Source organism: Palaemon carinicauda, chromosome 22 (genome assembly GCF_036898095.1).
Source record: "Palaemon carinicauda isolate YSFRI2023 chromosome 22, ASM3689809v2, whole genome shotgun sequence".
Classification (NCBI taxonomy): Eukaryota; Metazoa; Arthropoda; class Malacostraca; order Decapoda; family Palaemonidae; genus Palaemon; species Palaemon carinicauda.
In genome coordinates this window covers 109,205,694-109,231,307 of record NC_090746.1, presented here as the reverse complement: position 1 = coordinate 109,231,307, position 25,614 = coordinate 109,205,694, and the positions used below count along the sequence as shown (strand labels likewise).

The 25,614-nt window shown below is 37.3% G+C and overlaps 1 long non-coding RNA gene across 3 annotated transcripts in view; it reads left to right on the top strand.

Annotated features, from left to right (window-relative positions):
* LOC137616678 (uncharacterized) overlaps window positions 1–25,614 on the top strand; it is a 279,052-nt gene that overhangs the window by 40,157 nt on the left and 213,281 nt on the right. Inside the window, exon 3 of one of the 3 annotated variants that reach the window (XR_011039477.1) lies at window positions 2,109–3,421. The exons of the other annotated variants lie outside the window; for them this stretch is intronic. This is a non-coding gene — a long non-coding RNA (uncharacterized lncRNA). Of the gene's footprint in view, window positions 1–2,108; window positions 3,422–25,614 lie in introns of those variants that run through there. 3 annotated transcript variants of the gene reach the window in all.

Below are 25,614 nucleotides of genomic sequence, written 5' to 3'. Positions count from 1 at the left end.
TACCACAAGCTATAGCTTTGCTATGATTGTACGCCTGAAGACTACCCAATACCTCTTTGCGAAAAGGTTGTCTAGATATCCGAGGAATTCCTCAGCATCAGTCTACCAGGCAGTATCATGTCTTGTGTGGTTGGCGTCATATGAAAGTCTCTCTCCACTCGATACCTCGATTCCAGCAGTAGCGGAATCCTCGAGTATATGCAAGAGGAAAAGACCCCCTATTCAGTTTCGACAGGTAAAGATGATCACTCAACCTTGATCCTTCACCTTCAAACTGAAAGAAAGGGACACGCTCTCATCGATAGACTTTTCCTAACTCATACGGACTTACAATTTGCCTTTCCTCAATCGGAATTGAGACCTTCCTCTCAGAACATGGTTCAAATCTCCGATCCCTAAAGGGACCTCCTTGTGTTCCACTTCACCAGGCAACAAATTTTCTCCTGATTTAAGAACACAATGTTCCTACACACTCGGACAGCAACCATACGAGTTAAGGAACTTCATGGTCTCTCTTTCGACATCGCCCATTATTGACAAGGGCGAAAGACAATGTTCAGTTTCGTCCCTGAGTATGTCACCAGACACAGTCTCCAGAGGTGATGGATCCTACACAAGTCTCAACTAGGTAACGGACGATCCAGATCATCCGTTACTGTACCCAGGGTAAGGTATGAGACTTTACCTAAAGAAAACGGCAACAGCCTGCCCGGGTCCCTCCTCTTGTCAGCACTGGGAGAGACTAAAGGAGGATCACCGAAACATCATCTCGACATGATGACTCACAGTGTCAGGGGCATGACTATGCCCCTGGTCCTTCTTAGCAGATTACTCTGTGACGCAGGTTTTACAAGAAAGGATGTGAATGCTCCAGGTGACTTTCACAACCTTTTTCCTGCAAGACGTGACCCACAGGAACTCTATACGATCCCTATGGGTCTGGTGGTGGCTGCACAACTGCTGGTTGTATACCTCAAGCTCCTTATTGGACAAGTAGCAGAAGGTTGAGGGCATTGTTACCCGGTTTTAGTCTGCGTGAATGAAAAGATTTGACTGGCTCTTATTCTTTTCTTCATCCTACCCTCTCGTGGGGAAAGCAGCATCCTGGGTTCTCTGCATAAGCTGACCTCAAACCACTGTAGGTAAACCATGCTCCCTTGTGTGCCTAGTATTAAGCTAATACTGTTGCGTCCCCATACCCTGGCGAGGTGGTATTGGGAAGTCTTGGTTACATCAGGTTTTTCCTACATAGACTCGGAATAACTTTACCTAGACAGTCACACTTCTACACGTCTCAACACACAGCTTGCGTAGGCCGCGGACCTTGCGTAGCAAGGTTTAGTGAGGACAGTGACTCCTTATTTTTGAGTACTGACATACCCAGATAAGGAGTCCCCGGGCAAAACCAAAAACCAGATTGGCAGGGACGTCCCCCCCTTCCTAATGGGTGAGTCACCCCTAATAAATAGCGTGGTTTTGTATTCCAGTTACGGAACAAATGACAAATTCGTAGATAATTTGTATTTTTCCTAACTATACAAACCTTTGCTATTTATACAAACTTGCCCGCCATCCCTATCCCCTTTGAAGTCCTACCTCCAAGCAAAGTGACTAAATCACAGGTGTATGAACGGGAGTGGTAGCAAGCTACCTCCCCCCCTACCCCCCGCTAACTAGCGGTGTGGATAGTTAACCCTCGTTAAATTTTAATGCCTCGTCATTTCAGGTCCGCCGAAAGTATAACCCCTTATATATAGCTAAGGTTTGTATAGTTAAGAAAAATACAAATTATCTACGAATTTGTCATTTTGTTAGTTAAGGTCATTTGATTATTATAGTGAAGTATTTCCTTTTTAGGGTTTATGAGTTAATACTTTTCCATCTTAGCAGATATACTTTCAATTGTAATATTTGTTATCATTAATGTTTTGGACATCTCTAGTTTGTCATTATTTTAATTTTTATATTTAATGCTTTAGAATATTTTGTATTTTTTATAGTTATCATGCAGTTTAGTTTACTAGTAATATTATTGATATTGAAGTGCACAGTAAATGTTTGAATGACTAATTTTTCTGTACAATTAATATTTTTTATTTATTTTCCAGATTAGAATCGTCAAAACAGAAGAAAATTATTTTTATCCTCCTGCTCAAAACAAGAAATTGAACTACAAAATACGTGGTACAGTAAATATAATGAAACATCCCTTTTGACATCAAGATGATGATAAGAAGCTAATAATCAGGAATTTATACTAGGAAAAAATCCACAATGTTTCCAAGAATTGACAATTTGATTCATTTCTGACCACAAAAGGAGCACGGAGAAAGTCTCGACTGATGTGACCAGTCTATCGTCAAATTTTTATGAAATATTAAAATATTATCATTACAATACAACAAATATCTTGAGGTTATGAGGTTTGAGGAGGTTGTGTTATGATGGTCACTCCATTTATATACTATAGGTTCAATAGCAATTACTAATTGAAGATAAAAATAAGAAGCGTTAAGTTACAGTAAATAATATAAATTTTTACATCGATATTATTAGATTAATTCAGGTTTATAATTTTTATTTCTGGAAACTGTGAATTTAATTATTAAAGCGATTAATGTTTACCCAGTGTAGGACAATTATCTTATTTGCTCTTTATAAAGTCAGTGTATATAAAGCTAATCTTAGTTATTTTTTAATTCTATGCATCTATGCGGTACTATTTTCCTAGCAATTTAAACACCCAAATTTAACTTGAAAATTAAATCAAGATCAACATTTATGAGCTTTTTTAATCTAATTAAAAATCATATTACAATTTCCTAATCATTATTTAATATTAAACAAGGTCAATCATTAGTTTAGTTGCCTGAAAACTCGGGCAAATACAAATATACCGAATGATAATGGATTCCTATTGCCTTTTACAATAATTAGATGGTATTGTTGTAGGTAGTGTTAAATTTTTTCCAAAAGTTAGGACATTGGATATTAAAAACTAGTTAAGACCAAGGAAGGACCTTTTCCTTGAAATTTATTTATGTTTTCAATTTCCATAAACTATCTGTTGAATGAAATGTCAATTTCCTCTGAACCTCGTAACCTACACTTCTAGATCATATCAATTATAGAATTGTGTAAAATACTGTAAACAAGTTATCTAATTGTGTGACTGAAGGGAAATGGATTTTAATCACCTTTTTAGTAATCAATTCAAATTTATTCTACGATTTGTTTATTAAAGTACATAAATTGCTTGTGAATATAACCTATGTATACTATTTCATCTATTGCAAGACTGCTGTCGAAGTAATAGCAGCTGTCGTTGAATTTTCTTTTACACAATTTCGAATCTACAGTTGGCTTTTGTACAAAAAAATTCTGGCTTTCTACATACATACATACATATACCAAGTCACTTCCCCCATATACCAAGTCACTTCCCCCAATTTTGGGGGGTAGCCGACATCAACAAATGAAACAAAAACAAAAAAGGGGACCTCTACTCTCTACGTTCCTCCCAGCCTAAAAAAAGGGACTCAACTGAGTTCAGCTGGTACTGGTAGGGTGCCACAGCCCACCCTCCCCCGTTATCCACCACAGATGAAGCTTCATAACGCTGAATCCCCTACTGCTGCTACCTCTGCGGTCATCTAAGGCATTGGAGGAAGCAGCAGGGCCTACCGGAACTGCGTCACAATCGCTCGCCATTCATTCCTATTTCTAGCACGCTCTCTTGCCTCTCTCACATCTATCCTCCTATCACCCAGAGCTTCCTTCACTCCATCCATCCACCCAAACCTTGGCCTTCCTCTTGTACTTCTCCCATCAACTCTTGCATTCATCACCTTCTTTAGCAGACAGCCATTTTCCATTCTCTCAACATGGCCAAACCACCTCAACACATTCATATCCACTCTAGCTGCTAACTCATTTCTTACACCCGTTCTCATTCTCACCACTTCGTTCCTAAACCTATTTACTCGAGATACACCAGCCATACTCCTTAGACACTTCATCTCAAACACATTCAATTTCTGTCTCTCCATCACTTTCATTCCCCACAACTCCGATCCATACATCACAGTTGGTACAATCACTTTCTCATATAGAACTCTCTTAACATTCATGCCCAACCCTCTATTTTTTACTACTCCCTTAACTGCCCCCAACACTTTGCAACCTTCATTGACTCTCTGACGTACATCTGCTTCCACTCCACCATTTGCTGCAACAACAGACCCCAAGTACTTAAACTGATCCACCTCCTCAAGTAACTCTCCATTCAACATGACATTCAACCTTGCACCACCTTCCCTTCTCGTACATCTCATATCCTTACTCTTACCCACATTAACTCTCAACTTCCTTCTCTCACACACACTTCCAATTTCTGTCACTAATCGTCCAAGCTTCTCTTCTGTGTCTGCAACCAGTACAGTATCATCCGCAAAGAACAACTGATTTACCTCCCATTCATGGTCATTCTCGTCTACCAGTTTTAATCCTCGTCCAAGCACTCCGAGCATTCACCTCTCTCACCACTCCATCAACATACAAGTTAAACAACCACGACGACATCACACATCCCTGTCTCAGCCCCACTCTCACCGGAAACCAATCACTCACTTCATTTCCTATCCTAACACATGCTTTACTACCTTTGTAGAAACTTTTCACTGCTTGCAACATTCTCTCTCTCTCTCTCTCTCTCTCTCTCTCTCAATTAGGGTTATATTCACAATGAAAAATATACCCCTCTCTCTCTCTCTCTCTCTCTCTCTCTCTCTCTCTCTCTCTCTCTCTCTCTCTCTCTCTCTCTCTCTCTCTCTCTCTCTCTCAATTAAGGTTATATTTACAATGAAAAATATACCTGTATCAAAGTAAGTGTTGATTGTTTAAAAAAAAATTTTCCCCTGGTTGTTTGTAAGCTTAATTTCAAACCTTCATAATTGATAATTTTTTTTATTAATTTTTTCCCAAACTATTAATATTTAGTTATTCTGGTCACATATAACATTCCAAAGGCTTGTTTGCAGTAGAAGACCCTATTTATTTTTCTTCATTTGTTTCTAAACATTAGAATGACAAAATTTCTATTAAAAGATTCTAATCTGTTGTCAACTGGTTTTAAGCTTTGCATATTCTTTATACAAAAATGCAAGTAACTGCCTTGTACTCTAGTGTAGAATATATCCTATATAGTAATGACAGTTATAGTAGGGAGCATTTTACAATTTAAATTTATAATAAATGATTTATGAAAGGAATAGTAATAAAAATTTTTATGGTAGTGTTAAGAGAAGGAAACCACCAGTGGAAGTATTTTTAAATCGACATTCACAGAATATTTCTCAAAGTAAATGTGCTAAGAGTGGAAGACTTCAGTGAGTAGTTATACCTAATGAAAGGGTTAAGATTAATATTTTGTAAAGTGAATGTTCAGACACCTGGTTCTTGATACTTAGGTTAAACTTAATATGAATTTAGGAATTGTAGTTATGGCAGTAATTTGAAGGGGAAAAGTAATTGGGTTGTGATCAATTATTTAGGACAAAGTGGTAAATAATTACCTATAGGGAAGCTCAAAGAAAAAAGTTATGGGTTATTTAAAACAATTTAGTGAATACCTGAGAGATTCCTTTCATTGTGTTTGACGGAGTATTTTAAAGATTAGTACTTTTAAAACTATATTTACAGATTAAGAGGGTAATGTTGTGGTTGAAATGTTCAATTTTTAATAGAAATTTAAAGAGTATTCTTTAAAACTATCAATGGTTGTTTTATAGGTAACATTGCTTAACAAATCCAAAATGTAACATCATGTAGATAGTATGTGCTGCAAAATTTTTTAAGTCGGATATCAAATGTTTAAAACCAGTTGTTTTTCATGTACAATTAAATACTGTTTTGTCATTTATGATTTTATTAGATACAAATATTGAACATTAAAACTTGTTAAAGACACAAGATGCTTATGTAACTCATAATTGTACTGTACATAAGTTATGATAATTGTTTTTTTTTTTCTTTTGTAAAGTGTTTGCTACTTGATAATGTAAATTGCATAAGAATATTTGTATGGACAAAAACTCTTGAAAATATAAGAGCAAGGGTCCTTGAAGGTAAATTATGGCAAAGAAAGTGACGTTGCATTTTTAGTAATTATAGACTGCGTCCTTGTATAGGTCGAATGATTTAATTCTAGGAATAGTTAACGGTGTAGAATTTTTCAGACTTGAGTGCAGTCTTATAAGACTGGTCTTACCTATTTTTTTTTAATTTTGAACATAAGTAAAATCTTAGGCTTTTACCATTAATTATCTGTAGACTTTAATCATTAATTATGAGAGATTAAGAAATAATCCCCCTTACTAAACTTACTGTCTCATTTCCTTTGTGAGGGAAGAAGTTTATTCGAAACAACTACTGTATTCAAATATCTTGCACTCTTTGTCATGAATGAATCCTTTCCAGCTTTCTGACTAAAATGAACCTAGTATATGACTTAAGTACTGTTGTCAGTAACGTCCTAACTACTGACATTCAAATGCTGGGCCATCTGCCTTTACTTATTCTGTATATGTATCACTTTTTTTGCCTTGAATATCATTCAGGACCATAGATCTTGTATATCCAAGTATTTTTGTCTATACCAATTGTTATGTGATAAACCTTATTGAGTAGGTTAACATGTTTAATATTTTTACAAGGTATGCTAAGAATATAATAATCACTTATAAGGTTTGTTACATATGACAGAAAACTAAGCAGTAGAGCTAGTTTCTATTTTCATGTAAAGCCCCGTAGGCCTACTGCCAACAGGCTCTTTATAAGAAAGGATTTATTACAATTAAGTGACATGCCTTATTAAACAGCATCGATGCCAACAAAATATTTCAAAGATAGTTAAAATGATTTTAAATATGTTGTTGTATATTATTTACAGCTATATAATATATGATTTTAACTGTCTTGAAATATTGTTTTGTTGGCATCTATGCTGTTTAATAAGGCATATCACTTGATTGTAATGAATTATTTCTTATAATAGCCTTTTAGCAGTGTACCCAGGGGGCTTTCCATGAAAAAGAAACTAGCTCTACTGCTTAGTTTTCTGTCTTATGTAACAGACCCTATAAGTGATTATAATATCCTTAGCATAACTTGTTGAAGTTGATTAATCTATATATTTTCCATACTGAGAAATTGCAAGATATAGAGTTACCATACTCAATGTAACATTTCAGGAATTTGAAAATAATATATAAGTAATCACACTTTATTTTAGTTTCCCCTGGTATACAAACAGAAAACGGAATGAAAATGAAATTTTAAAAAATAAAAAAAAAAATTTAATGACTAGGAGTGTTCTCCCTGTATTAAACCTCATATGACAGAGTATTCTCCCCAAGCGCCCCCCTACCTCTTCAAGCACCAGCAAAATGCCCTATTCCCCACGAAATAGGGACCAAAAGGCTCATGAGAATAGTCCTTTCTCCTAACTAGTCACTCGTCCTTTTTTGACTGTTAGTGAACTCTCCACATACTGAGTTAGTTCACTCCCCCACTCGTGTGGTGAGAGTAGCAGTAACAGTGTTTGTGCATATAAAGTACAAGCCAAGATGGCCGAACGGTCTCGTATTTCATTTTGGACCAAGTCCACCTCTAAATCCAGCTGACTGTCACGTAGGTTTTATCCTTACTAAAGTCATGATAATAATGGCTCATTATTTCCATTAGTTAATATTCCTCAAAAGCCTCTGAATTGTGTTCAAGCTTGAAGCTATGGTATTTAAATTTTAGGTACAGCATTATACCTAAATATGCAATGGAAGCTTTCCATTTAAGACAATATGGCTGAAGAAAAACTTAGAAATTCGTTCAAGACTTTTATTGTAGAAGATTGATGGCAAACATAAGACAGGTTTTTCAGTGTTATCAGTTCAGTTATATAATGAAAATACAAACACTATTTAGTCAATGACATATATATCAAATTCACGAACCCTCATTTTCTGAAAGCTTTAAACGCCCTAGATTCAAAGAAAACTTGGCTCATGATTCGACCAAGAAAGACTCTTAGGTGAGTCATCCTTCACAAAATATAGTGCACATTTTCTTTGAATTTTTTTCCGGCCACAGTCCGTTTTCTTTTATTCGAACAGATGTTTGGTGCGTTTAAAGCTCAGCAAATGTGGTTACATATTTCATGATTGTGTAAGTAAGTAGTGCTTCTTCTAATAGAAAGATAAAATTATTAATAAAAAAAGAAGGAAAAGGAAAGCCCGCCAAGGCCATCCCCTATCCCACCTAGTAACCAGAAACTTAATGCAAAGTTATCTTTTTGAGAAAGCAATGTTACTAGGCCCTTGAATGCTTTCCTTTTCCTTCTTTTTTTTTTATTGATAATTTTACAACAATAATATCAGGATTGTCATTTAAAGACTTCAGGAATAGTTTACAGCTCTCCTGAAGTTAAATGGTAAAATGCTTATGCCATTTGTTACATTACTATCCTACATTTCGATTTCAGTGATTATCAACTTACGTTAATTCTTTAATGCAACATAAAATTACACACTTTTACAAGAAAAAAATAGCATTTCTAAGCTGAAAAAAAATCATAAACCTAAAAGAAAAAGTAATTTTCAAGCCTTATAGTGCAATTTCAGAACGATCCATTACTACAGACACCTGAAGCTCAGTGAAAAGCAGACAAGATTCACAAATGCCAAGGTGCCTCCCTGTCTCGCCCCATTTAATGCACATGATTGAGTCAGGTAAAAGAGGAGAAGACGTGCAAGGCTACTGCCCTGACCATCCATGCCACTCCTCCCAGCAGACAGTCAGATCGGACCGAAGTACGCATTCACCTTACACGTGGACACCTGAATCACTTTAGTGTGTAATAAGTTTTCAAACGCAAACCCCTAAAAAAGCAACGCTGGAAAGCGAGTTTAACCTGAAACACTTTATAAAGCTAACAATATTATTTTAGGAAATAACATTATGAAAATGACTTTCTTTCTTTTTGGACAGTGTTATGAAACATATGATTGTAATTGAATATTTACCTACATTTTAGGTAGATTAAGTTTTAATGCAAAGTTGATATAACTCCTAATAAAGAAGCATGTTTACAACCAATATCCCAAAATATACAATACTCCTAGAAAAATGAGTGTGTCTTATACAACTATAAGAGTTAAATTGTTAACCTGGCTAGACACTATTCCTACGTTTAATATACTATCTTAGCTTATAATCCCTCACTAAAATATACTATCCTCAGCTTATAAGTCCTTAATAAACTTTAATCGTCTTACAATTATTTATAATACACTTCTCACCTTATAATCTCTTACTATACTATCCTCTGTTCGTAATCCCTTACTATACTATCCCGAGCATATATTCCCTAAGGTATCTTCAGCCAATAATCATAGATAATTCTTTATTATTCATTACGCATTTTACGCAGGTCCTGCGTAACTGATATATCACTACCAGTTACAGTGAAAATAGTAATGATCATGACATTTTTCGTGATTGAAATAATTTGACACTCTGGATTTTGGTCCTTAACAGACTTTAGATTAAGTCAACCTGAAATGAAGTTTAAAATGCCTTTTTCTTTTTAAGTTACCAGAATGAGCTCAGACACAATAGACAGAAATACGGGAGTATGATATTTTTACTGAAAACAGACGCAAGATTAACAGATATTAAATAAAAGATATGATTTTATTATTGTTAGAGGCACGAACGTCTCTGAGCTCATAAATACATTGTAGTCGAAAAAATCAAATATATTCTTAGATGCTAATTACTGAATTTTATAAAATTCTATTTAATTCGTTTAAAAATGAGAAATTCATTACGCGTTTTAACTCAGAATAATAAAGAACTAGAAACATTTTCATGATGGAGAAACACAGGACCAAGAATTATTACTTCTATACAAGTTAATTATTGTTACGAAAATATAAACGTTTAAAGATCAATGCATCAAATTTAAATTTCTCAACAAAAAGATAAATTATAATCGTCTATCATTAATTTCTCGGTGACTTTATGAAGACTGAAATAATCTCCTTAGATACTTCAACAAATCATATGTTACTTCAAAACTGTAAAATCGAGAAAATAACTTGATCCTTAAAGAATTTTTCTATATAAATCCATATAAATATTTCTTAAGTTAATGACACAGTTATTTCAGGAAATCTATCATAATCAGGCATATAATAAAACATTGTTTTTTTTACTCTAATACATTTCTAAGATTATAACGCGCTATTTCAAAATATAAAATAGCATTTTTATATGCTCTGCTTAACGAAGCTGATGATTCTACTCTTGGAAAATACTTTTTTTTTTTTAGGAAACTGAGTTTGAAGCTTGTCAATTGGCTGACTGACTGGCTGTTGTAGGCTACTTCCCAAAATGATAGAGGATATTTTCACCTAGATAATGAAATTTCTTCAGAAGCTAAGCTACGTAAATTACAATGCAAAACCGAACATAATTCTAAATGAAAAACTTTTAATCCTAATTTGTACCAATCTGCATAAAAATCTGTACCTAAAATCGTTTCAGTCTAACCTTTTAAAGAAACACTGACAAAAATCTGACTTCCTTTATCCCCTTTGGGACATGACCCATTGAAGGGAAATAGGCAAAAGAACGACCTAACTTCTCCACAAGAATCCCACATCAGTCACTCAATACTATCACAACAATCTCTCATTCCTTGCAGTGAAATTCATAATACTTCCATAGCACAATGTCACCAACGTTCAATATTTGCAAATTCTCATCACAATTAAATCAAACACTGATAAAGGATACAAATTTTCTGGGTTTTAATCGTTTTTTCTATACCGATGTGCAATGAACAGCCATCTTAGAGAGCAAAAGTGACTTTAAAAACAGTTGATCTCGTTATCAGTTATAAAAAAAAATGTTATCCGAAGGACAATCCTGTGATTTACGTTTTTTAAAAAGGAGATTGAATTGAAACTAGAAATTTAGCCCAGCGCTTGGCCCTGTGAGGCCATTCAACACCCAGGTGTAACGGGGGATAAACCATACAGGTACACTTTGAAGTAAAAGTTATTAGAGCTTTGACGGGAAGATGGAAGGATGAAGGCAGGAAAGGAGGACGTAAAGTTGAAGGGTATAAACATATCGTAGCTACAAGACCGTTGAATAACGACCTACAGAGAATCCTTAGAGGTGCGCTGATGGCACTATCCCATTCAGGTTTTAGAGAGAGAGAGAGAGAGAGAGAGAGAGAGAGAGAGAGAGAGAGAGAGAGAGAGAGAGAGAGAGAGAGAGAGAGCCCTATTTCACTGAATCGTGGAACAAAAAATGTAACATTAGAGTAGCTAGGTTGTGCAATATTCAATATTCCCATACTTTTTTTCATTACTTTGCAACTCCATCAATCATTTTTAATCTACTGTAATCTTGTAATTCTCAATTTTATATTAAAACTATTCTAGCTCGAGTGAGGTCTCATGATCCTTTTAGGGCAAATCACAAACAATGGTATCATAGAAGGGTGTGGGCACAGTAATAATTATTTACAAGGTCAGCAGTGAGTACCTTGTTTTTGGCAAGATTAAAACCTAAAGCGATATCGAAACTCACAACCTCTGATATTGTACTCTATAAACTATACCCTCTTTCAATATGACAATTTGTAAATTTCTTCTTACAAATAACAAGAAAGGCTTTTTATTTTGATAATCAACCATGTTCTGAGTGTGAAGCATTTTAATCATTACAGTTCTAATCAAATTTCAAGCTAATTTTAAATAGGATAAGTTGATACCGGTTATCTAATGAATTGAAAGAAAACTGGCCAAAAGGCTACGTAATCTAACAAACAAACAAAAGCTAAAATAGCTATACAAAAAAAGGCGGGTATGAACCTACCCACGATCCAGTGTATAATCTTAATAATCTTACAATTTCTGTACATTGTCAAGATATCTATTATCTAACCATAAACATAGATAAGGGATTGAAAAAGAGAATTAACCTGATTTTGAGTTAACTATATTTAGGGACTTAGTGAACTTTTGAATATGATATTCCAATTATTGTTCATTTCGCATATGTAAAATATCTAATATGTCTCTTACAATGATATTAATTTTCCTTAAGGAAGAATATTGTTTGAAGACAGAACTATTGCTGCACATCAGTATTGCATTACCTCCTCCCAAAAAACCTACCCAGATGTCAACGCATGTTTAAAACACATGTTACCATGATAAATAATCAATGCAATTTTATAGAAATGGAATTTTCGTACCTAGACCAATATAAAGTAAATAAAAAATCTTTGCCATAAATCCAGGAAACTCCCACTTAAAACACACAAACCTGACGAGATTCTTTATAAACCTATTCTTCATACCAAATCAATTTTCACACCTTTCAAACAACGCAAACACACACACACACACACACTGGACAGCCTTCCCGTAAACGATAACATATTCAAAAACTTATTACACAATTCTTCTAAAAATGATTAAAGTGTTATTTATCCCTTCTTTATGTCAAGGGCACAAACGACACGAGACAAGAAACAAAATGGAATTTATGAGCCGAGCTGTGCACCTTTTCAGAGAGCCCAGCTATCTCGCCATAATAAAAAGTTCTGAAATGCAAGACTTGAAAATGACCCTCATACCAAATTACTTGAAACACTTACGTTATGTACACGTATCATTAACCTTTAAAATTCTAATTGTACTTAAACTTGGAGATTTTATGAAAAAAATAGAAATAACAGCATCAATTACACATTAACTTCAAAAAGAGCATAAACATGTCTGGAGTACATTGAATCACAATCCTTTTACATTAGATAGAATTTACACTACTTACATTACACAGTTCATAACAAATTTGATGATTTTGTCATTGACACAAGTGCATAAAACATTACTAGAAATGAAAATGATAGTACCAAAACCTGCACATTTGACATTATAACCTTCTACAATACAAAGTTTTTAAACATATTGAAATATTTGACTTAAATAAGAACTTTTATACTTGATTTTGAAATTTGATAAACCGTTACAAACTTAGGAGAATTTGAGGCTTTTGGGCAAGTTAATAATGGCATAACATTACCATATTTTTTCATGACTTTAGCTGTCAGGATAAAACCCGCACTGACATGACAGCTCGATCAATAAGCAGACTAAAATCCAACATGTTTACCAAGACAGGCTGTCGGCCTTTGACAAGTACAATATATTCAAGCAAACACATTGATCTGCAGTTCTCAAGACACCAGTAAAAGAATGAACAAACTCTGTACGTGGGGAATACAATAACAGTCTAAAAGAACAAGTGATTATTCTAGTTAAGATCAGGATCTACCTCATGAACCCTTCAGCCCTTTTTATGGTGAGGAATAAATGGCAAATGCTGATGCTCAAAGAGGAGGGGGGCAATGGGAGACTCATCAGCCATATGAGGCGAGAATCTTTGTTTTTTTTTTATAACATTTCCAAATTTGGGATAAGGAAGGATCAAGGATGGGGAGTGGGAGATCTGAAATTGGAGGAGATCATCAGGTTAAAATCAGAAAATTTCTTCATTATTCGACCTTACTGGAAAATGTATGAAAAATCTCCCTTTACTTTTAACAATTAGCATATTACTCATCAAGGTATGTTCATGTAGCACAGAGAGAGAGAGAGAGAGAGAGAGAGAGAGAGAGAGAGAGAGAGAGAGAGAGAGAGAGAGAGAGAGAGAGAGAGAGAGATTACTAGATTACCTAAAGTACCTGGAAATTAAAGGAGCTTCTTTCGATTGGAGTGGCCATTAAATTCATCCAGTTAATATCCCATCTGTTTTATACTTAATCACAAATACCTTTATCTACACAACCAAAATGATTCCTAAGTCTTCTCCCTCCCTTTAGTTAAACAGAAACACTTTACACCGAGATTTTCTAAGCCCAAGAAATTAGATTGTTCATCTTACTATGCACTTCACTGCATTAGTTTTTCAGTAATGAGGTTTTTGCTGAGGTCGCCTCTTAAATATCCAAATTAAAGAAAGATCCTTTCTAATATCAATCAACGGTCACACCATAACCAATCCGTTTTAGGAGTTAGCCTACCATAGCTTATTTCTATTTATCAAAATATTACGAACACTTTATCAAAAATACTTGTTTCCATCAAATCCATAACAGTGACCTGAACTTACAACTTTCATTATCAACAATCTTTACTTACAAATATCAAATTTATTTCTCTAATAATTAAAGGTTTTATATTCCATACATCCAATAACTAATATACCGTAGCTTATTCTTTCATTAGCCAACATTCTTTTACACTACCAATCATCCTTAGGATTGGATTAAGTTTAAGAATTTAAGCTATAAAACTCAGCGTTGGGGGCTGTGGGGCCAAAATGCTACTGGGGGATACCCTTGCAGTTACACTTTAGTAAGAGATTAGCGACTGAATAGAAAAGTTGAAAAAATGGAAGTGGAAAGGTAGTTAAGTAGGATATCAAGCAAGTGCAGTTAGGGTCAGAAGGAACGTGAGAGTGCAGCTAGAGTCATAGGGAATGTACATGTGTAGTTAGGGTCAGAAGGAACATGAAAGTGCAACTAGGGTCATAGGGAATGTGAAAGTGCAGTTAGGATCAGAAGGAACGTGAAAGTGCAACTAGGGTCATAGGGAATGTGCAAATACAGTTAGGGTCAGAAGGAACGTGAAAGTGCAACTGGGGTCATAGGGAATGTGAAGTGCAGTTAGGGTTAGAAGGAACGTGCACATGGAGATAAAGTCAAAAGGAATGTGCAAGTAGGATCAGAAGAACTATAAGGTGTCGGTAGGGTCAGAAGGGACTTTGAAGTGCAGGTAGGGTCAGAAGGGACCTGCAAGTGCAGGTAGGGTCAGAAGGGACCTGCAAGTGCAGGTAGGGACAGAAGGAGATGCAAGTGGTAGGTCAGAAGGAACGTGCAAGTGGAATAGGGTCAGAAGGGACCTGCAAGTGGAACTAGGGTCAGAAGGACGTGCAAGTGCATAGGGTCAGAAGGACGTGTAAGTGCAGGTAGGGTCAGAAGGAAAGTGCAAGTAGGGGTCAGAGGAACGTACAAGAGCAGGTATGGTTAGAAGGAACGTGTAAATGCAAATAGGGTCAGAAGGAACGTTTAAGTACAAATAGGGTCAGAAGGAATGTGTAAGTGCAAACAGGGTCAGAAGGAACGTACAAGAGCAGGTAGGGTCAGAGGGAATGTACAAGAGCAGGTAGGGTCAGAAGGAATGTAAGTGCAAATAGGGTCAGAAGGAACGTTCAAGTGCAAATAGGGTCAGAAGGAACGTTCAAGTGCAAATAGGGTCAGAAGGAAAGTTCAAGTACAAATAGGGTCAGAAGGAACGTTCAAGAGCAAATAGGGTCAGAAGGAACGTACAAGAGCAGGTAGGGTCAGAAGGAACGTACAAGAGCAGGTAGGGTCAGAAGGAACGTACAAGAGCAGGTAGGGTCAAAGGAACGTAGGCAAATAGGGTCAGAAGGAACGTAAAGTGCAAATAGGGTCAGAAGGAACGTGTAAGTGCAAATAGGGTCAGAAGGAACGTACGATTGCAGGTAGGGTCACAAGGAACGTTGCAAAGAACCTTTAACCAATGCCTACAATATTCCGTCAGAGGTACTCTGATAGTACATCGCCTCTATGGAGATGGAATATTTGATTTCATATCCAACCTTTCAGCAACTTAAACCCTATGACCTTTAGTCTCCCCAATTGATGTTTGATAATCTTTTTGTTCAATGGAAGTTCATTGATCTACATTTCATTACTTTCTATACCATTCAATTTATTAAGTTTAATTACCTAGCCTCTCCAGTACTTTTCACTTCTTCAAGTCCCTCAATTACTCGCAAAAGCAACGTAAGATGGAGAGAGAGAGAGAGAGAGAGAGAGAGAGAGAGAGAGAGAGAGAGAGAGAGAGAGAGAGAGAGAGAGAGAGAGAGAGAGATGCAAGTTGTTGCAAAGCAATACAAAAGGTCAAAGGAAGGATGGTTATTGGGACGAATTTTTGACTAATATTTAAGAATTATTCACACATTAAAGAATAAGAAATACAAGCCACTATACTCTTCATCTTATCATCTAAATCAAAAGAGGGATTCTAGTTTGTTTTTATCCTTATCAAACAGGTTTATAAAAGGGGAATATGATATTTATGATAAAAGGAAGACTAATTATTAGTTATCTGGCATCATAACAAATAAAAGGAAAACAAAAGCTAATTATTATATATGATTTTACCTTGGCAATATGCAAGAAATTTACAAAATATTATGATTTTAATATTTTCTTATCAAGAAACAAAAGGGGATGAAGCAAATATCTTGTCAGTTATATGATTGTTTGGTAAATAGCATAGGAAGAAAATTTAAGGTGCTACAAGTGAGCAACATACCTTGAATTTCATTGATACAGAAGTTCTTTTTTAAATATTCCCCCAAAACATACAAGTAGAATTATTATAAATATGTATAAATCTTAAATCCTCCAATTGCAAAGGTTTTATCAATTAGATCTTAATTCGCAGAGTAATGCCACATAACTCTGGAACCTAAAGATTGACAAGAAAACTGGAACTCTTGAAAACAAGAGTAATTGAAAAAAATGATTGAAAATGGGAATTACTCGAATAGAAACAAGAAAACAATGAGTGCTATGAAATAATCAATCCATTGAGTAAACAACATAGCTCCTTAGACAATAAGCAATACAGTGCTCCAAATAACTTAATAGATCACTTCATCATCCAATGAGTACCCAAGACAACCCCATTTAAGTGTTATAAATAACACTAAAGACAAAAGCAACCACAATAATTTCCAAGACAAAGAAGGGTCATGAATAACTAAATTGAGAAAGAAGTAATGCCCAAATACCTCCACAGACAAAGAGGTGTCCTGCATAAATCAGTGTGTGCTACAAATAAATTCTGCAAACGAGGGAATACTCAAAGTTGGTAAATCACATAAGTGCCCCAGATAGCTTATTGAATTAAGAAACACCTCGAATAAATCCATAGATAAAGGATTCCAAGATTACTGCAGAGATTAATTAGTATCCCAAATAACCTAAAAGAACTATGTAGAGCCTGAATTTCTCCACAATCCATGACTGAGGAGTTCCTCAAATAACTCCTTAGAACAAGGTGTCCTACGAAAGAAGTTTTAAGCAAATCGGAACTAAGAACTATAATCACGAAAGTTTGATAAATGAAGGCATTACCCAATAGCCAATTTTTGCCAAGAGAAATTCAATAAAACAAGGGAACTCTGCAAGATATTTTTAAACAAAGTGCCCCAAAATTCTGAATACTAAAGAGAGCACTTTACGTCCCGAAATGATCGAAAATATATCTTTGAGAACAGAATCATCTGAAAAAATATGTAAACAGGGGATTGTTCACAAACAACTCTATAAAACAAGGAAGACCCAAAGTCACTAACATAACCATTAACAAACACACATGATATCCTAATAAGGAGAGAGAGAGAGAAAAAAAAATTCCTAGGAAAAATTTAAAATCTTTTGAAACTAAACTGGTCCTTTCAAAACTGTCAGCTAGAGTGGCCTACAAATTTCCATAAGGCAAAAATAATCCTGAAACTTAGAAAAGCCTTGTAAAACTTTGCAAACCTAAGCATGAAGGATCATATTTTGAATTGATATGGGAAGATCATAACCCTTTCAATAACTTTCTTAAAAATATTTGCAACTGATAATGTCACAAAGAAAAAAAAAACATAGATATACTGACGTCCTTAGGTTGAGTATCTCTGGAAACCGACATGAGAAATTATTAGTTATTAAGTATTTGTTATTGGTTGTAATTGATTTTATCAAACCATTTAATTCACCAGATGTCTATAAATATTCTAGATTCAAATTCAGATTCAATACTTTCCTCCGGTGAACATTAGAGAAAAAGGATCTGAACTATTTTTTTTTAGAGAGTAGACAGACAGGAAACCTTTAGAAAAAAACTCATCAAACCATCAACTATCAACCAATGATAAAATATCTGCCTTGAGTAAGAATCATGAAAAACGACTTCACAAGACTTTGTTAGATGATCCATGAAAAGGGATTTCAGAGGACTCTTTTTGAAGTATCCGACTATAGATTCTCCAAGAGAACTTTTTGGACAGAACCTTCATACAACATAAACTTGATAGCTTAGCAAAATTCACCACTGTACGTTTAAACCAGTCAATTAACATAATGTAAGAATTCTGATCTAACCAAATAATGCATATCTGTAACTTTCCACATTATTGAACATCATGAACAAGCTTCACATAAAGCAGAGCAGGAAAAGATGAACTAAATTATTGCTGCTGAAACTTTGTTAATCCCAAAAGAGCAGCATCTAAAAAGAGAACTCCAAAAAAATGCATCACCATCGTCAAAGGTTTTTTGTCATCGAGGAGCATAAATGTTCTAATCAAAGGCAAAGTTTCATGACCAACAAATATTTACAGAATAGGAAGGTCTAATGAAAAGTAAGGTTGGAAACAAAACCTTATAAGATAAAACACTGAGTGAAAACCCAGAATTGAGTAGCCTCCAATCTATCAGCCTTAGTTCAGTATCCACAGGTGCCATCAAGAGCATAGTGTCATCAGAAAAAAGAAGAGAAATATTGAATTAAAAGAAGATAGAGATGATGATTTGAATGGGCGTAATGGAGATGATGATGATGATGATGTATAAAATCTTCACCCAGAAGGACCTCACCTGGTCGAGTAATTGTTCATCAGTTAAACTATGTGGTCATTAAAATATATTAAGTAAAGCTAAGATCAAATATCTGGACTTGCGATAACATATCGTTTCAAAAACATACATTTACGTAACTATGCCTAAATTTACCTAAAGATACTGATATTTGTTTGTGAAAAACTAGCCATCTAATATAAGTACCAAAAGTTTTAGCCGATATGTTTTCTGATTTATAATAGTACTATGATTAAGTATCTATGTCACTTCAAATGTTATATAGAAATTAAGACAAACTTACAAGTATTGTGGCCATATCAAATTTGAATTAAGTGGCACACAATAGAAAATCACATGACCCTTCTCTATAGCCTTCATAAAACTAGGAATTAACATTCTTATACCTCGTATAAATACAAAAAAAGTAAAAATTTCAAATGATGACAATACATTAATGAGAGATCTATTTTGAGGCTTCTAGTAAATTTAGTATGACATAAGATAGCACAAGACAGATGATAACCGAAGTTGTTGAAGTGGTGATTCAGTGATATTTAAAGTTGTAAAGAAAGTATAACTTAGCTTTGCTCTGTTTAAATTTCCAAATAAAAAACTGACAGTAGCGTATACGATAGTTGAGACTTAATAAGTATAATGTAAAATAAAAATCATCCAGTTTGGCACAGACAGCAACAGATTTTAGGATTTATAAAAGAAAATATTAATTTTGCAGTTGCAATCTAACAGCTAACTTTAACGGATTAATTAGGCAATATAAGGGTACTTAGAGCCTCACTATAAACAGATCGACACAAGAATATTCAAAATTATCAATTCTCCCTACATCTAAAATCATGGCGCATATATTTCCTTGAAGTCACAGATCCAAAAATCCACATGCACAGAAGAACAGAAGTTTTCTTGTGATCTATGGACAGCACCATTATATCTGCCTTCAATCATTTGTTAATCTCAAGGAAGCGACCAACTGCATTCTGAAAAAAAAAAAAATATGAATTACATCTTTTGTAATTTAGGAAAAATAAAACTCTTTGATAGGCAAATAGAAACACACAATGAAATATCATATAAAAATTAATAAATTATAGCAAAAAAAATTTTGCTTTTCATAGCTATTATTTCATGAAAATCAATAGGAACAAGCACACGTGTGTTCTATACACTCAGTTTATAAAGTGTTTGACCATGTGATTTAAATATATATCTTATATAAACCTGACACCTTTGGACATAATTTGTATTTCTCCTAACCATACAAATCCGAAGCTCTTTACTATGGAGATTTATTTTGGCGACAGCTGAGCAGCCTATACTTTTAGTAAGGTGTAACTATTCACCATTAGTTATGTGTAGGTGGGTAGAGGGAGTTAGGGCCGACCACCCTGCACACACACACTAGCAATAAGGAGCCACTTTGCAATTGCAGGCAGGACTTCAGAGGGTAGGTAATGGCGAGCCAGTATGTGTAGAGAGCTTCTGGTTTGTAAAGGTTAGGAAAAATACAAATTATTACCAAATTTGTCATTTGTTCCGTTACCAAATGCAAACCTTTCAGCTCTTTACTATGGCGATTCACGTTTAGGTGGGTGGAAGTCCAACACCAACTGGCTAATAACTGACCCAGGGCGCAACCCTGTGCTTCGCACGAGCTGTTTTGAGTGCATCCTGTCACCTCGCTAACTTTCAAAATCATGAGAGAGCTAACGGCCTCGGCAATTTGTGCGAAGCTGTGAGAACTAAGATCTTTTGACTCAATCAGGTAAGTATTACCTTGGAGCTAAGCTCCACGCTTACACTAAACATTGCCCGACTCCTACCTCACCGGGAGGTCAGGGACATAAATACATATTACGTGTATAAGGTTACACAAGGGACAATGGTACCCACCCGCAGACAGAGGAGGTAGGCTTACAGAGTTCTTTGGATGCTAAAACCCTAAGAGAGAGGAGAATGAAAGATTAAGAGGCCAGTCACTCTAGCCTTACAACCGGATAACATCAGATTCTGCCCTCGACCAACTGCTATTAGTCCTACAAGGGAGCTGAGGTGTTCATGACCATGTTTTGTGCAGCCCCCATAGGATCTATCCAGAAGGTATCTAGGTTCCTGTGGGTTACGTCTTGCAGTTAGTGGGCTGTGAAAGTTGTTTCACAGTTCAACACGCCTGCTTGAAAAACCTGTGTTGCAGAGAAGTTCTCTATAATGCCAGGGATGTGTTAACACCCCTGATGTCATGAGCTCTTGGTCTATGGTCGAGAGGAGTCTAGTCCGTATGTAGGGCTCGTTCTATTATTTGCCTGATTCAGGAAGAGATCAAGTTTATTTTCCTCTTGACTCTGCCTACGTTGACGAAGAGTCTGTTTACCTGCGGACGAGCTTAACGGTCCGTTTGAGAAATTTCCTCTGTGTCCTTACAGGGCAAAGTAACAACTGATCTTAGTCATCAGCTACAGAACAGACTCTAAATACGGAAGGACCCAATTCTATGATCCCTATAGCAGAAGTCTGATTCCTGGCAACAGACTCGGGGGGAAAAGGTTGAATTACAAGACATCCATCCCCTGGCTCGGGTATGTTCAGAAGAGACCATATCCTTCGCTGGCACTTATCATGGAGGTCAAGACGAGAAGAAAAGAACTTTGTTAAGATTCAGGTCCTGATCTGAGGGCTGACTAAAGGGATAAAGCACTCCTTTACGGGAGCATGGTCTAAGAACCATGCTCCGAGGCGGTGGTCTAACTTCTGATTGGAGACCAGTAAGTTTGACACTGAATGACGAGACACTCTTCCGTTGCTGCAAGGTTGACTCCGTTCAAAACGATAACCAAGATTCAAGACCGAACAGTATTTTGTTATGGTTGAGACCGAGCAGGGTCTTTTCCTCCCCGAGGTAGCGAGCTTTGCTGTCCCATGGAGAGAGGCGTGAAGCCTCTGCAACAACCTTAATCTTAGTGGAAAACCCCTTCGCCTTATGGAAGGCAAATGATGACCTACAGGGGTATCCAGCCATCCCTTTTTTGTAATTACTTGCGAAAGGTCTTCCTAAGAGGGGAGATGTTGAATGCCCTCCAGGTGAGAAGTTGTAGCATCTTGTGTGATCATGGTGAATCCTTGCCTGAGGTTGTATGGGGCGCTCAGGAAAGGAGAGAGCTGTCCTCTTGATATCTCTGCAAGCAGGAATAGAGGACCTAGGTGTTATTATGCCTGCTGCCACTGGTGAGGATCATTGAATAATCTGACGATGCCTTTCTAGAATGAGTCTCCTCATCAAACATCAGTGAGGGGAAATGCATGGGCGTTCCCCAGAAGTCGGAGGGCCTCTAAAGAGGTGCCTGGTTACCCCATACTGATTAACAGTACTCCCCGAAACTTTCGGACATGAAATGGCCAGGATTGACATTTCGTCCATAATTCCTGCCAGGTCATAACTAGATGGCTAACTGAGGGAGAGAGAGGACCCCCAAAGCTCACATTTTGAGTTTGCCTTACCAGAAAGACTGCTAGGAAGTTTCCTTAACCACACTAATTCGGGCTGCAGAGGGCAACTTGAGTTGTCTCCTATCCAACTCCACCTTATAATGGTTAGATGGACAGAACATGTGCAAAGAAAACCTTTGTCTAGGTGTTTCATATCGTGAACAGAATAGCCCTGTCTGGGTATTCAATCACCATCGTGCTTTATGAGAAAACACTATGATGTGGCAAGAGGAGAGTTATTGGAAAAAGATTAAGAACCAGCACCACCGCACTCCAATCCAGGGAAATTTTAATGGCACAGCCAAAAGGTGTTCGAACATAGCTCAGAGGTCATGTGTCATGACAGGAGAGCTTCCCAATATTTCTTTTGATGCATTCCACAAGAGCATTGATTGTGGGGAATGGGAGAGGAGGTATATACCCTCGAGGAAGTTGGTAATCTGTACCTTCCAACTCGGGCCTCTCTATTGCTCTGATTCTATAGGACTTGAAGGTCTGTAACATCCATGCTAATACTGAAAGGATCAGTTACCACTAAATGGGACTTGCTATGACTTCTGCCAGGGCCACAGAACACGGCCAGGCACCCCATCTGGTGCAGCCATCGGTGCATCCGTAGGAAGTCTCACTTAAGGAAGGGACATGTTGCTTCTATGAATCCTCATCCCTGAATAGATGGAGCAACTCAAGTAAGGGGAGAGCATGACCAGAAAACCTGTTGTGTTCATCCAGGATGATCCCTTCTATAGGAAGGCGAGAGCGCTCTGTGCGAGCATCGTGAACCAGAATGGTCTTGCCAGCTACAGAGTAGGGCGAACAGGTTAAGTGGGGCGAGTCCCCAAGTAGCGATTCCCAATGAGTGCAATTACTAAGCCACAGAGCGGTGATGCAAACGTTGCGAGGTAAGGATCACTGAACACCTGTCTAGGTGTGTGCCGAGTATGCTAAGTGGGCTCTTGTGAACTTGCTATGAGGTTGGAGAGCAACTCATAGCCCAAAGACCTCCGCCTGGTGGAGGAGCTCACCCACCCACCTCACTAGTGGTCAGTGAAAGGGTGTGCAACACTGCACAAGACTCCCTCATGAGACTCTGAACTGTTTCCATGCGCCAAAGCAGCATGGGCCAAAGCACTTTTATATGTTATGCCTTCTGCAAGAGCTTGGCGAGTAGCCTTATTCTCCTCTATAAGAGGAGGTATTCGCTCATAGAACAGCAATCAAGGCTGTAGAAGACAGGTTGTATAAGCCAACTTTCTGGAGAAAAGTAGTCTTCAAGTCCGAGGTATTAAAAAATGGGACATACTCTTGGTTACCAGGTCAGTTGATTACCCAGTAGGGCAGCCAGTATCGCCCAGGAATGTGCCTGTTGACCAACCTCAAAGGGTTGAGAGGTTCAATTGAGAGGATCAACGATAATTTGTCTTGCCAGCCAAAAAAGATAAACTCTCCTCCAAGTGCCTGAGGACATCGAGAGGTTGCTTAACAAGAAACTCCTACAAGTCGATGGCTATCGAGCCATGTGATTGGTTGCAAACAACATTTCTGTAAAGGGAAGGTGGACCCTGTCCTCCACTGCCTTGTGGAAGTGTCAAATTGCAACTTACCTGACCAATGGTAAGTATTTGTGAACGAGTCTGAGCTTATAAACACGTTTCCATGTGTGAGCACTCGCATGTTAGCTCGTGGAGTTGCTTGTTGGAATAATATATGGTTGATAAAGTGCAACCTCATTGCTCAGAAGGGAAATGATACTCGACTAGTTATAGCAATGTGAATATGTTTATGTTTGTGAGCATATGCACACCTATGAGGGGTACATGCTGCTAGCGAAGTGGTCAGACCTTTATTGGTAGTAGGCACTTGCCTGACCACGGATGGGACAAAAGTATTTTTAGTTTAATCCATGATTGCTATAGTTTGTAAATGTAAGCATGAGCTGATTCCATGTCATCAGGTATAGAGGCTTAAAGGAATAACCTCGAAGGGTTATGTCTGACAAGACCATTGTACCTTGAGGGCTGACAGAGTGAGACAGAGATGGCAGAAATCAGAGACCGATTCCATGTGAGAGTTACGATGAGCTCTCTAATCAACAGGGAAGAAAAGAACGAAATAATAACTACGAAGGAATGTTTCCCGAGACTCACATTCCGAACAACGGTGGGATGTAGCAGCTGCAAGTGATCGAAAAGTATTCCAGGAAAAAACCTAGGAGAACTATAACTAACGAGACTCGTTGTGCTTTGGGGTACAATGGTGGCCTGCGGCAGCCGCATGGGGTTGGCAGGCATCCACATTTGTGACAATAAGCCCTGAGATTTTTGTCTTACAAGATTCTTTTACAGTACCAGGTTTCTATCTCCCTGATGAGGTCTGGCATCACATGTGTGAAAGTGCATGTGCAACTAAAGTCAGCACCTTACCGTCGGGATATTAGCAAGCATCTGTAGTTGCGCAGAAATCACCAGAGAGGGGAACTCACCCGCGCACCCTGCTAACACTTAAGTGCTGGCGACCACTCGTAAGTGTTAATGAGCATTTGCAAGGTGAGCTTTGACGAAAATTTGCGAGGCGATCGTTGACGAACATTGGCGAGGCGAGCATTGACTCACCCCTGTAAAGATGGGTACAAGTAAGGTGGCGAGCACCTGTGGGTGGAGCGATTACACGTTACAGAAGTAGCGCGCACTTGAGGAAAACATCAAGCTGAAGCTTTGGGTGATCGCTATGAGTACAATGGCAAGCAGCCTGGGTTATTCGCAGACCTTCGTTAGGCAGAGAAGCTTGCCTACCCACCCACCGCTAGTACTCAGTGGATGAGTGTGCAAAACTATGCATGACTTCTCTGTGAGACTAGGGTCTTTGCAAACACGCGCTGAAACAAAGAGCGCATGCTTGAGTAGTCTTATGCCCTTCTACCAGAAGAGGTATCCGTTTACAAGGAGACAAATAAGGCTGCGCTGAACTTGTAACTGCAGGTTCTCCTTCATGAGAGATAGAAACCCTGAGGTGCAAATTGCCGAAGCGTCTGGCCTCACAAAACTCCATGAGCTTTGTTGTATCCAACAGGCAGGATGTAGGCACTATCCCCAAAGAGTTATAGCCTACAAGACTCGTAGATGGAAGAGGTGGAGACTGCAAGCGGTCAACAGACATCACCATCTGCGACAATGATCCCAAAGGGAAAATTGCTCACGAGACTCCTCGTTGTGCCCTGGGGCACAATGGCAGAGGTGGTGACCTTAGCAGTCGGTAGGCATCACCATCTGCGGCAATGACCACAAAGGGAAATTGCTAATGAGACTCTTGAT